This window comes from Neolamprologus brichardi, chromosome 22 (genome assembly GCF_056152115.1).
Source record: "Neolamprologus brichardi isolate AB-2024 chromosome 22, ASM5615211v1, whole genome shotgun sequence".
In the NCBI taxonomy this organism is placed as follows: domain Eukaryota; kingdom Metazoa; phylum Chordata; class Actinopteri; order Cichliformes; family Cichlidae; genus Neolamprologus; species Neolamprologus brichardi.
Genome location: NC_142124.1, coordinates 1,698,159 through 1,710,973, shown reverse-complemented (window position 1 = coordinate 1,710,973; position 12,815 = coordinate 1,698,159). Strand labels below are relative to the sequence as shown.

The window sequence follows — 12,815 nt, the reverse complement described above, 5'->3', positions numbered from 1 at the left end:
GAAACAACAACCCTCACAGTGGACACGGTTAAAGTCTGTTGATTTAAAAAAATTTAGGGGGCCTAGAACTGAGCCCTGTGGGACACCCCACAAGAGAATAGCAGAGGACGACACATGGTCACAGAGACAGACACAAAAAGTTCACAGAGTCAAGTTCTTCTCTTTCAAGGCTCTATTTTTCACCAGAGCTACAGTATCCAGAGTCGTACGTAGTGAAGAGTCAAAGTTATTAACAAGATAATCGACCTCTGTTGGAGTAGCCTTCAGATAGCTGCTCTGCTCTATGAGCATTGAAGATGATAACAGTGGGTGGATTATATTCTTAAACTTAATTACAGCACTTTCACAAAGACATCTACTGTGATAAAGTCTGCTCTCCACTAGGGATGGGTACCGGTAATAAACGGTAGTAACCAGACCGAAAAGCAGCGCACATTTCGGTGCTTTACTTTCCTGAGATGTCATAGGCTTCAGATTCTAGCCAATCATTTTACGTTTCCAAGGATAGTAGGCGGGCCCAGGTACGTACGTTCTTTTAGAGCACGTTATTACATTAATGCATGTAAGGTGAACTAGCAAACACCGTCGTAGTTACATGCAGCTGTCTTCTTGTTTGATGGCAGATACTCCCTTCACCCTGGACAAAAAGGCTAAAATGACCAAAGAAAAAGTGTAAAACCGTTAAACATGAGAGGTTTTTGGACAAAGTTTGTGTTTTTTCAATTGTTTAAGCTGCTTCCAGCCAAGAGTGAAACCATATATGCCCCACAGCTGCAGAAAAGGCTAACATTGTTATCTTTTTACAAAAAAAAGCTAAACATGAGAGGTTTTTCAACAAAGTGTGTGTTCTCCAGTCTTTAAGCACCATTTAAGCACCGGCACCGTTTCAAAAGTACTAGTTTGGCACCGGTATCGGATAAAACCTAAACGATACCCATCCCTACACTCCACTGCTGTGTAATCAATGATTGTAAATGTAAATGTTATCAGGAAATGATCAGACAGGAGACGGTTTTCAGGAAACACTGTTAAATGTTCAGTTTCTATGTCATATGTTAAAACAAGATCTAGAGTGTGATTAAAGTGGTGGGTGGGTTCTTTTACATTTTGACAGAAGCCAATTGAGTCTAATAACAGATTAAATGCCATGTTGAGGCTGTCATTTTTAGCATCTACATGGATGTTAAAATCACCCACAATAATTATTTTATCTGAGCTCAGAACTAAATTAGATATAAAGTCTGAGAAATCAGACAGAAACTCTGTGTAAGGCCCAGGTGGACGATAGATGATAACAAGACTGGTTTCTGAGTTTCACAGCTGGGGTGGACGAGGCTAAGCATCAGGCTTTCAAATGAATTAAAAGTCTTACACTTTCTTATTCTTATATTTTTTATTACAGAAAAAATAGAAACAAACAAGTGAAATTTATATTTTTAAATGGGGAAAAAAGAGTAAACAGAATAACTTTTTTAAAGAAAGAACACAATCTTCAAATATACGATGCTTTACAATCCATCATTATTATCAGTAAACGCCCACACAATGGAAGACATTTCAGGATTACAAGAAGAATTTGAGTCTTACAGCAAATATTTCACTGATTCATCCACAGACAGTTTCATCATGTGGACTGAACCTTTTACCGTAAAGTTCAAACTTAAAATCTAGAATATAATTAAAGCATCTTATCCAATCAATAAAGTAATCCTAGCTCGTGCTGAATAAAAGTAGAAATTACCTTGGAAACAGAACTTTTCAAATTAAGAGCTTACATGTAAATGCAAGAAAATACTGAAACACAACATTTTCCAGATTTCTGCCCTAAATTTCCCACAGAAAAAGTTTCTCTATTTTCAAACAAAGTTTCACTGCAAATGAATATTTAAGGCACAATAAAACAATAAATGTATTTACACAGACAGACTGTAGTTTTTGTAATCATCTAGAAGTTCACTCAATTTGGCCAAAAACTCATAAAAGCCATAATAAAAAAGGAGATAATCAGTTTATGCCACGCCCCCATTACAATGATCACACCAGAGTATCTAAAATCATTTAATTCTCATGAGCACCTGAGGTCTCGCTGTTTGTAAAGGTCTGATTCATTAAGCCAACTTACAGTGAAAGGGTTAAAGCACCAACCTTCACATTACATTTATGCTTTGTTTAGTATCCAACCATTTTATTTTATGTATTCACTTCTAAATATTATGATTTTAATTATATTTCTCCTACATAAAAACATTATATGCATTAACAGACGTCACACTCTGAAACATTTTCTTCCACCTGCCTGGAGATGTTTCCTGCAGAGGCAGCAGGTGTGACTGCTGAGCTCCGCCCACTTTATCAGATGCAGACTTTAGCGTCTGCTTTGTGTCCAATCGGTATGAAACTATTCTCACAGGTGCATAAACCAGTGACAATGTTTCAAATATCTTTACAAACATGTTTTCAGATTTATGATTTACTCTAAAAGTTTTAAACTTATCAAAACTGACTCATAAATTTTGCTGTCATGAAGGTTCAGATTGAGGAAGCATGAACACTTTTAAAACCCATTTCATGGAAAGCTAAAGAACCACATTATACCTCAGATTTTTAATCTGTAAAGTGTAAAATAAACTATTTATATTTATCATTATTATTTTTAATTATTGTAGCCTGTATGCCAATAATCTAGTTCATGCGAGCCGTGAAACTTGATGTAGCTGAAGATTCAGGACGACTCCTGGGCCTGACCTTGTTTGTCAGAATCAGCTGCAGAGAGGAGCAACAGTATTATTTTACATGTAGAGTAACAGCAGGTTCTCAGTGAGGGATGCACCAACTTAAACTCTTATGTGTAATCACACTGAACTTCAGGTAAGAAGTTATGAGCTGCAGTCTATCTGGTCAGATATAAACCAAGTTTAGGTGGAGTTTATTTTCGTTATGCTGACTTTTTACAGTCAGTTACAATAACTCGTACTGCGTGCTAGCTAGCATGACGGAGTTTCTATCCACAGGTTTCTGTAAGAGCGTACGTAGGCTGCCATGACAGACCACTACTTCCGTTGTCCGGTTTTATACTTCCGGTTACTCAAAGCGAGACCCAGCGTTCAGTCGTTGCTAACAACAAAATTAGTTACTTTGTGCGGTAATAAGTGGCTTTACCTGTTCGAAGATGAGCTCGGGTTCAACGTGTGCTGTCGTCGGCTGCCACAATAATTCAAGAAAACTGAAAAACGCATTAGAAACATTTTGCCTTGAACATGAGCAACTTAGAAAGGCCTGTCCGTGCCCACCGCCCTACGCACTGCACTCTATGCCGCGGAAGGAGGATCGGAAACTAGCGTGGCTGGCAGCTTTAAGACTCAAACACCCTCCAAAGAGAGTTTATGTTTGCTCCTTTCATTTTATCGATAAAAAGCCCACAGAGCTACACCCCGACCCGGAGCTTTATCTTGGCTATGACCGACCCCCACCGAAGAAAAGAAGAAAGCTCACTCGGACCACTTTGAGTGTGACAGCTTCCAGTAATACGAACAAAAACACAGAATCTGTACCCGGTAAGTGAAAGTGTAAATGTGGTTTGCCACCGTTTCGCATTTTAATCACGCAATTACTTTTACTAAATAATAGCCTATGGTGAATGGCGTTAGTATCAGCACTAGCTGGTTATTAGCAGCAAAGTCTCAATTTTAACGAAAGTTTACTCCTTTGGTGGTAATTAACACCAGCCGCATGCTGCCAAAAGATTAGCTCCAAGGGCTGTAAAAGTCTTAGGTTTGTGTTTATAAAGAACATGTTTTTTCAAGTCGAGAAAACTCAAGTAAAAACGTTAAAAGCAACCTTTGCAAAAATACCAACATTGGTGACTTTTTTTTTAGAATGAAAAATAAAATCTAATCACAGTAATGGAATAAAATTGTGACAGATTTTTAGGGGACCTAGGAACATTTTATGTTGACATTTATGATTTTGCATTTGTGTGAAAAAATGTAGAATGAGAAATTTCACTCAAAAAATATAATAAGCTAAGTGACACTTTACAGTTTCTCTTATGCTAACAGTTTGACTGTACATCTGATCATATTTTTGTCTTATTCAGACTCAACAGTGTTATGTTCAGTGGAATTAGACCAGGCCAGCATCTCCACACAACCCCCTGAGCCACATCTGCACTCAGTCCACACACAGTGGGAGGATCCTTCGCAACAAGACTATCAATACTGCAACAGGTCTCGCAGAAAAGATGTGCAGGATAAGATGACTCAGTGTGATGAAGTTGCATATTTCATTCTTCAAAATGATGCAGACGCTTTGCTGTACACTGGGATAGCCTTAGAAACATTTAACACACTTGTGTCGACACTGGAAGGATATGACAACAATGAATTTACCATGCCTGTCCGAGATCAAGTCCTCATGACACTTATGAAATTAAAGAGTAACCGAGTAATAGGTGACCTAAGCCGCCAGTTTCATATATCACAAAGCATGGCCAGCAAGATCATCTCACACCGGTTAGACAAGCTGGAGGAAGTTCTCCGACCATTAATTCCATGGCTGCCAAAAGAAACTATTCAAGCAACTATGCCTGAAGCCTTCAAGAAGAACTTTCCAAATACTACATGTATTATAGACTGCAGTGAGACCCTTTTACAGAAACCCAGAAATCTGGGCTCAAGAGGGGAATCATACAGCCATTATTATTCACACAACACAGTCAAATATTTGGTTGCTGTTGCACCATGTGGACTAATCATGTTTGTGTCTGCGGCATATGGCGGCCGATGTAGTGACAAATTTATCACAATGGACTCTGGAATATTAACATACCTAAAACCTGGTGATGAAGTCATGGCAGATAGAGGTTTTACAATTAAAGACTTACTCTTTGAGAGAAAAGTTAGATTAGTAATACCCGCTTTCACAAAAAAACGTAGACAGCTAACTGAGGAACAGGTAACATACACACGTCGGATTGCAAATGTAAGAATCCATGTTGAAAGAGCAATCAGACGCTTGAAAGTCTACAAAATACTTTCACAAATTGTTCCTATAAGCATGGCTCCTAAAGTAGACACGATACTGAGAATATGTGCTGCTCTAGTGAACTTAAGAGAGGATCTCATTCGTGATACACAATAAATGTGTATGTTATGAACAATTGTGGACTCTGGGATATTAAGATGGTTACTCAGGACATAAAGTTGTGTAGTGTAATGTAATTATTTTAAAGTTAAAATTTGATGTACATATATGTAGAGAGTAAATAATTCCAGGTCTCCCTTTTTTATCTTCTGTTCTAGAAGAAAGGTTATGTGATACAGTACGTGTGTGTGTGTGTGTGTGTATATGTGTGTGTATATATATATATATATATATATATATATAACAATTGCAATCAATTGAACAATTATTACTTTTTTATTCAACCACAATGTGATAAATTTCTTAAATGAAAAAAAAAGATGTTTTTCTCAAATCTACAATAATTAGTTGTGCATTCTTGACATTTTTTTGTGTTGGAAGATTACAGAAATACAGAACTATTCACAGCATTTAATGTTGCCAGTTTGTCATTCATTTCCCACCATATGTTACAACTTTGTACATTTTAGTTGTATTGAAATATTTAACAGATTTCATATTGAATGTGTCCTTTCATTCACAAGACAGAGACCAAACTCTGCAGACATGTTGGTGTCTGACTGTCCCATTTATAGTTGTAACATGCATTAAACCTTGCCCATTATCTTCAAGTATCTCTCATTTAACTGAAACCGTCCTGCTGCATACTCCTCTACAAGTCGAGGTAAGAAATATGAAAAGTAAAACCCTCTCAAGCGCTTTACTTGTTCCTTTACAAATGCTTCATCATATTGCACTGTAAATGAAACATGCTCAGTAGGTGTCCAGATCACAAGTGTGGCAGTCTTGAGCCCTGTGCAAAACATTGTAAGTTGCACTTGCATGTAATAGCCTCTGCTGCCAGTTTTCTGCAGCTGCAGTTCTCCATCTACCAGTTTGATATCGCTGCATTTCTGGGTAAGCTGCTCCGTGAGTGAAGGATAAGTCGGCACAGGACATTTTATTTCTAGAAGCACATCTGAGTCAATGACCCCGTCAGGACTCGCAGAGAGCCATGGCTCCTGGATGCTGATAACACTACCCATGTGAAGGATGTTCATACCCTGTTCTTTCAGCTGATGACAAGCTCTAACTTCATTTTCTTTACCATGGTTTGTTGCATAATTCCCACGAAAGGAAGGGTACATGTGCTCAGATAAAAATTTATCATTTTTTGTGGTGGCACGTACTGGAACTTTTTTAGCAGAGCTTGCTGTAAGTCTGATTTTCCTGCAGTTGTGCCACAAATCAGATGCACTTTGCTCTTTTGTTTCTTCTTGTAATTGTTCTGCTTGCTCTTCAGAAACTTGAATGTATGCCTGGTAGAATGCCCTGCATGGATTACAGCTTAGTTTGTAACTGTGTGCTTGGTGTGGCTGAAAAAATTGCTCATCAACTTTACTGTTGCGGTGAGGACCTGCAGATGGAGAGGCATTGTAACACTTTCCAATTAATGTGTTCTTGAGGACGAAAAGTGGCTTCACTGGTGCTTTGCTAACACTGTCAATAAAGTCTTGGTGTGTAAGGTGATATGGTGTGTTAGGGAGAGATTGTGTCACTGCAGTCCGGGAGTTCACATCGTACTGCTGCTCTGCCCTATGATGTCTGAAGTTTATCTGGCTTAGACGTTTAGGTTCAAGGTTCTTTGCTGTCCCTGCATTCCACCTGCGCTGCTCGTCTGTACACGCAAGCCCTGTCTTTCCACTGATCACAGAATTCTGCACCTGTAACAAACATTAATAGTTTTTTCTGTCAATACTCTAGATTTAACATAACGAGGAAGTTTACACTAACAATACACTGGGTCAATACACCTGAATCCTATCCAAAACAGATATAAACACTGGCAAAGTCACCCATATTATCCATTTCATATTAATAGTCAGTTACTTTTTGATGCAGAAATATTCATCCACAGTCTAATTTTTTTCAAAGTAGTGTGTGTACAAATATACATATATATAAACAAACGTGTATTATACTACCCTGTGTCACTTCTTATAACTATAGTTTTTCTTGTCCTGTAAATTTGCCCTTAATGTGCAGTCTTTTATTAATTTTTTTAATATTTTATCTTCATGTGATTGTACAGCATACAGCCCACACAAAGTTAACGAGTGGCTTTCACATGTAAACAGTGCTCCACGTAATACTTGGCTAGATGGCAGTAGCGTGACTCCTTAATCACAGCCTTTGACCAGTCCAGTGTTTCTGTTTCAGTGATTTAAACATTGTGATATCCAGATAAGTGATATACCTTCCACAGAATAGCAGCCGCATGACTACATGATCTCCCTAATCCGGCGATACAGGAACAGCCGACTGTCTCCACTACTCCACTTTCTCTTAGCATTACCCATGCTAAGTGTTTCGCTTGATTAATACTCTGGCTCGGCTCTACAGCTGCTTTAAGAAAAATCAAGTCGCCTTGTTTGTTGAGCAGTACTTTATCAATTTTGTTGCTGTGCAGGTAATTATACGCCTCGGTGCTCTTGTAATTACGTAATTCCTCGCCATCAACGCCTTCGGAAAATACAAGGTAATTAATAATGTCGATGTAGCTAACATCGGGCCATAGTTTCATGTCATCTACCCACTCCGTGAGAAGTGACGGGTGAGGCACTGCAACTGAACTGTCCTCGCTGCTTTTTAAAACATCTCTACTGTGTATCCACCTTCGATGTGTTGCCATTTACTCCAGGTAAAAGAAACTGCAGTGAGAGAAATCTTTATCAACAGTCAAGGTGTAACCCCGCAACTGTCAACAACAGCGCAAGCGGAAGTAAAAAACCGGCTTCCGCTATGAATCGGGGTAATGGCGCGAAATCAGAAATACTGTGGATACAGCTGGGTGGTGCTATGATGTTACTGACAGTGAACTTTATTTTATTTATAAGGTTAGTTAGTAGAGTTTCCAACCGTCCCGTACAAACGAAATCGTCCCACATTCAGAGAAAATATTACGCGTTTCATGTTGAGCTGAAAAGGAACAGTTTGTCCCGAACTTCAGCTAGAATGGAAAAAGACACAAAGCTGGAGTTATTCTGTCGTTACGCTGCACAGCTGCCTCTTCCCCTGTCATTCTCTCCCCTCTCTCTCCTGTTGCAACTTCAATCATGAAACTGATCAATGATCAGCTGATCGGCTCTCTTGTTTGTTTATCACTTTGCGCCAGAAACAGGAAACCAGCAGATGTCGCGCTAAACAACAGCAGCACGTTTAAGCTTGATCAGCTGTTGTTAGAATTGATTTAATATTAATTTCTAGTATCAGCTGATGTTTGCTGGAGCCACAGCTGTAAAGCTGCTGGTCATGATGGTTTGGATATGTGGTGAGAGAAACATGAAGATGAAACCAGGAGATGTCCTTACTGAATCATCAGAGCTGAACAGGTGATGGAGAAACAGGTTTACCTTTTAGGTCACATGGATGAGTTGAAGGGAAGTTATGAACTGTTTCTGTTTTCTAAGTAGCTGACAGCTGGTAACTGTGCAGGGGCGGATCTAGCAAAGTTTTGCCAGGGGGCCAGGTAGGGCATTAACAGGGAAAAGGGGGGCACAAAGAAATACTTTTCTTTCTTACTCTCATATAAAATATTTAGCTTTTATTAAATAGTTATCTGAATCTTACAACCAAAGTTTGTATATTAATTCACAATATTGGCTGTAGACCATTGTTAATCATTCAGAATAAAGAATAAAGAATAAAGTAATGCTACAAAGCGTGTTCATGCAAACATTGTTGGTCTGCCGTGGTACAATGGGACTTCTGCTCATGAACCTCTGTGCACAGCGTCTGCAAATCGGGGCTGTACGAAGTCACCTCATCTTTACACAAAACTGTGAGCTGTCATCTGTGAGGCGCGAGCGGTGTTTGTTTTTACCATAGTTCATGGTGGAGAATGGCTGCTCTGCTGAGTTTTGCTCTCTGTAGCCGTATGGATGGCAAACTACACTGATTAGCAGCGGCATAGGCACACTTAAAATTTCTTCTGAAATTTTCGCTTTCTAGTTAGTACAATAATTCCAAATGTCATAATCATCACGTTCACTAATGTCTAACAACTTATTGATCCAGCTTTGCAAGACCAATATCAGGCTGGTGCATCCCTCTCCATATGTCAACTTTCTAATATCCTAAATTAACTCATTGTGAATCTGTGAAGCACATCTGAGATACTTACGAGAGATCAGTCAGAGACACCAGAGTCAGAGCTATCGTAATCACTGTCTTGGTCAATGGACACTGTGAAAGGAAAAAAAGCACAGTATTCAGCTGCAACATGAGTTTAAAATCAGTCAAACCAGAGTACAAAATTATGTAACTTTACACACAAAAATTACACAAAAATATTACACACTGATACAACACGTTAGCTGAGAAAGACTTACTGTTGCTGCCTCTGAGAGGTTTGACTTCATCAGAGTCTTCATCAGCCTCCTCGTCATAGTCAGTGTCCCCTCCTAGAAACACACACACAAAATGTTAAAGTTCATCCTTTGTTGTATGTGCTGCTACACTTCCTGTAATTCCTGTATTTTGACTTTCTTACTTTGAGCACATTTTGTCAACCGATACTTTATCAAACCTTTACTCGAGTGTTTTTGACACTAGCAGCTGTACTTCTGTAAAAATTGCCTGCACTTTTGCCACCTCAGTTGCGACTTTTCTGGAGTTTGTACAGTTTTTATATTGACACTTGTGTTATCCTTGATCACAGTTCTAAACAAATTAACTTTCTTGACATAAAAGTAACCCAAAAAAGCAACTATATGTGCAGTTCTCTTTACTCCAAAACTAGTTTAAGGCTATGCTGTTGCTGTGATATGGCCATACAAATAATATTAAGTTAAATTATTCTTGAGAAAAATATGGTTGCTTCATGGCTACCTGTTCAGAGAATTTGCAGGCTTTTATGGAAACTGTCACAATGTAACACTCACACTGTCAATTGCAATACTATGAAAACACATCTTAAACATAATTAAACACATTTACTACTATTCTGACTGATTAGTTGTTTTTTTCAGTGCATTAAACTGCAATAGCGGTGCTAAGTGAGCTAGGCTAACTCACCAGAATAGTTCAAAAAGTTCAAAGAAACACTCCGACTCCTTCGAGGTAGGTACCCGTCTGTGGTTCACCGCTAACAACAGCTCTCTCACAAATATTAATTGAACCTCTTTTCTCTTTTTCAACTGGGAAAAACCGTGCTCCGCGGCAGCATGGAGTTTTCCCTTGCCGTCTTTGTTCTTCTACACCACACACCGCACACCGAGCTGCAGATGATGCCTTCAGGGCAAGCCCGGAAATTAAACTATCAGACGAGAACTATGATGCATTCAAAGAACCCTGTACTTCTGATTGCTGTAAATCTTACCAGGGTTACATTTGTTTCTTTTTTCATTCTAGCTGAAGTCCGGGAAAAACTGCGTTCCTTTTCAAATCAACATTTAATTAATTATTTATTGACACATTTAATTAATTATTTATGTATTTCACATTTAATTAATTATTGACACATTTAATTAACTATTTAATGATATATTTATTTATTTCATTTTGGCAGTCCTGGCGCCTGGCTCTCATCTTGAATTAATTTTATCTGTCAACCTCACCCATCAAACGCAGGGGGCGGGGTTAACGCTGCCCATGCAGCTTCTCTAACATTTGATTGTTGCCGTGCAAAGTAAGTCAAAACAGGTCGATCCTAGATAATCGATTGCTTGTGTAGACTTGGGGCAGCCAGGTATCCCAGAATGCATTTCAAATCACAGGCAGCAAAGGTGGTGGTGTAGTTTTAAAATACCCCGTTTTTCTGTCACCAACTACACTTTTAACAGTGTTTTAGCCGCGAATGTCCTAGAAACAGGAGTGATACACCTGCTGCTGTCAGACCTGCAGGTATCAGGCTGTGATGTTTCCTTTATAGTGGACAGAAATATTTGCAGTGGCACAAATAATTTGTAGCATCTTGTTGAAGAACAGCTGATTGTTCTGTAAATAGTTTGAAATGGTTATTTAAAAAATCAAGGTAAAATTAAATGGATGCAAATAACTTTGTTGTTTGCAAAACTTGTGCATATGATTTTAAAATTGACAGTTTATATTTGCATTTAAAGTTATGAAATATGATCATTAAAACATGTTTGTGGTTGTTACAGTTTTTTGTCTGATTTTGATCAATTGTGTTAACACAGTTTGTCAAAATGAAAACATGACTGTAAATTCAGACACGTGAGGTTGTGCTGAAAACAATGAGACCAAACAAGGCAAATAAATAGTTTTTAAAGGTGAAATGTGGAGGAAACATCAAAAGTAGTTGGACCTCAGAGGGTTAAACATTTTTTTAAAGTAACACAAAAATTACTTTTCAAGTAATTAATTACTTTTAGAATCTAGTAACTCAGTTACTAACTCAGTTACTTTTTTGAAGTAGTAACTAGTTACTATAATTAATTACTTTTTCATAGGAACTTGCGCAACACTGCTATCTACACACTCCAAACACACGAAACATGACAAATCTCTCACATCTCAAGACTCGCTGTCTCTCTCTCTCTCTCTCTCTCTCTCTCTCTCTCTCTCTCCACTTTATCTCGGCTGTAACATCTGATGATGTAAAATGAGGACACGAGGATGCGTGGCACATTAAATGTTGCACAACGTATTTGTGAGTTTCATATCAGATAAGAAAAACATTTTCAGAAACCGTTCAGATGCACTTTTATCATGTTGTCCTATAAATTTGTTCCATCATGTGACTCGGCTGTCATATAAACACTTCTGTGTTCTTATTTAGTCACAGATCAGATCATCACATCTGTCAGGACAGAAAAACTAGCAGCAGTAAAAAGTACTGCAGAGTCTCAGGTTCGTGTTCAGCCCAGGCTCTGTGCACTAGAAATATTATAAACAGTCGTCTCCATACCACAGTTTGCTTTCAGTAAACACTGACGGCATTCATTGATAGCATAGCACATCCATGTTAGCAGTCTATAAACGATTGACATATATTAGCACAGGTATCGATAAAGGACTACCGTATTAAACACTTTTACTAACCTCAGGCAGACGGACAGGCGCTCTGCAGGTGGGATTGAGCGCCTGTAGTTGGTGTCTACGTGGGCGATGCTTGGACCAACGCGGGACAGCAGGTCCTCAAACTGGGCGAGGGGAAGACGGCGATATCGCTGAAATCGAACGTCATCCAGGTGCAGCTCCTGAAGCAAGTGGTGAAACTCACCAAACTGCTCACGCGTCTGAAGGACCTGATGGACGTACGGCGAGGACGTCCTTAACGCCGCTGCTCTGCTCTCCACAGTAAATAGAGAAGGGAGACTCTCTCTTCAAACGCTAGCTCGACAGCTGCCATCTAGCAAAGATACCGGTCTGGCACAACTTCCTCCCACATCCCTCCCACATTTCCGGTTCACACGCGTCAAAATATGCAATTTTGAGCCCTGCTTGATCCCGGCGATGAGTTTCATTCTTCCTGGTGTTTCTGAAATGATGCCTCTCACTGTGGGTCAACAGAACATCTGGCACAGGACAGCTGTAATGAAAGAAATTGAAGAAGTTTTGAAAAAAAAAAAATCTTGGAAATGCCCTATATGTGAGAAGCAGATTTTGTATTTACTTTTCTTTTCCAATCAAGATAACTAAAAGTATAATTTTCACCATACAATTACTAA

General features: G+C 38.9%; 1 long non-coding RNA gene across 1 annotated transcript; it reads right to left on the bottom strand.

Moving 5' to 3' along the window:
* Nucleotides 1-5,481: 5,481 nt before the first annotated feature.
* Nucleotides 5,482-12,452, bottom strand: LOC148096557 (uncharacterized). Its single transcript, XR_015717069.1, has 4 exons — nt 12,187-12,452; nt 9,513-9,584; nt 9,305-9,366; nt 5,482-6,845 (listed from the first exon to the last, which is right to left on the bottom strand). It is a non-coding gene; the product is annotated as an uncharacterized LOC148096557 (long non-coding RNA).
* Nucleotides 12,453-12,815: the final 363 nt, after the last annotated feature.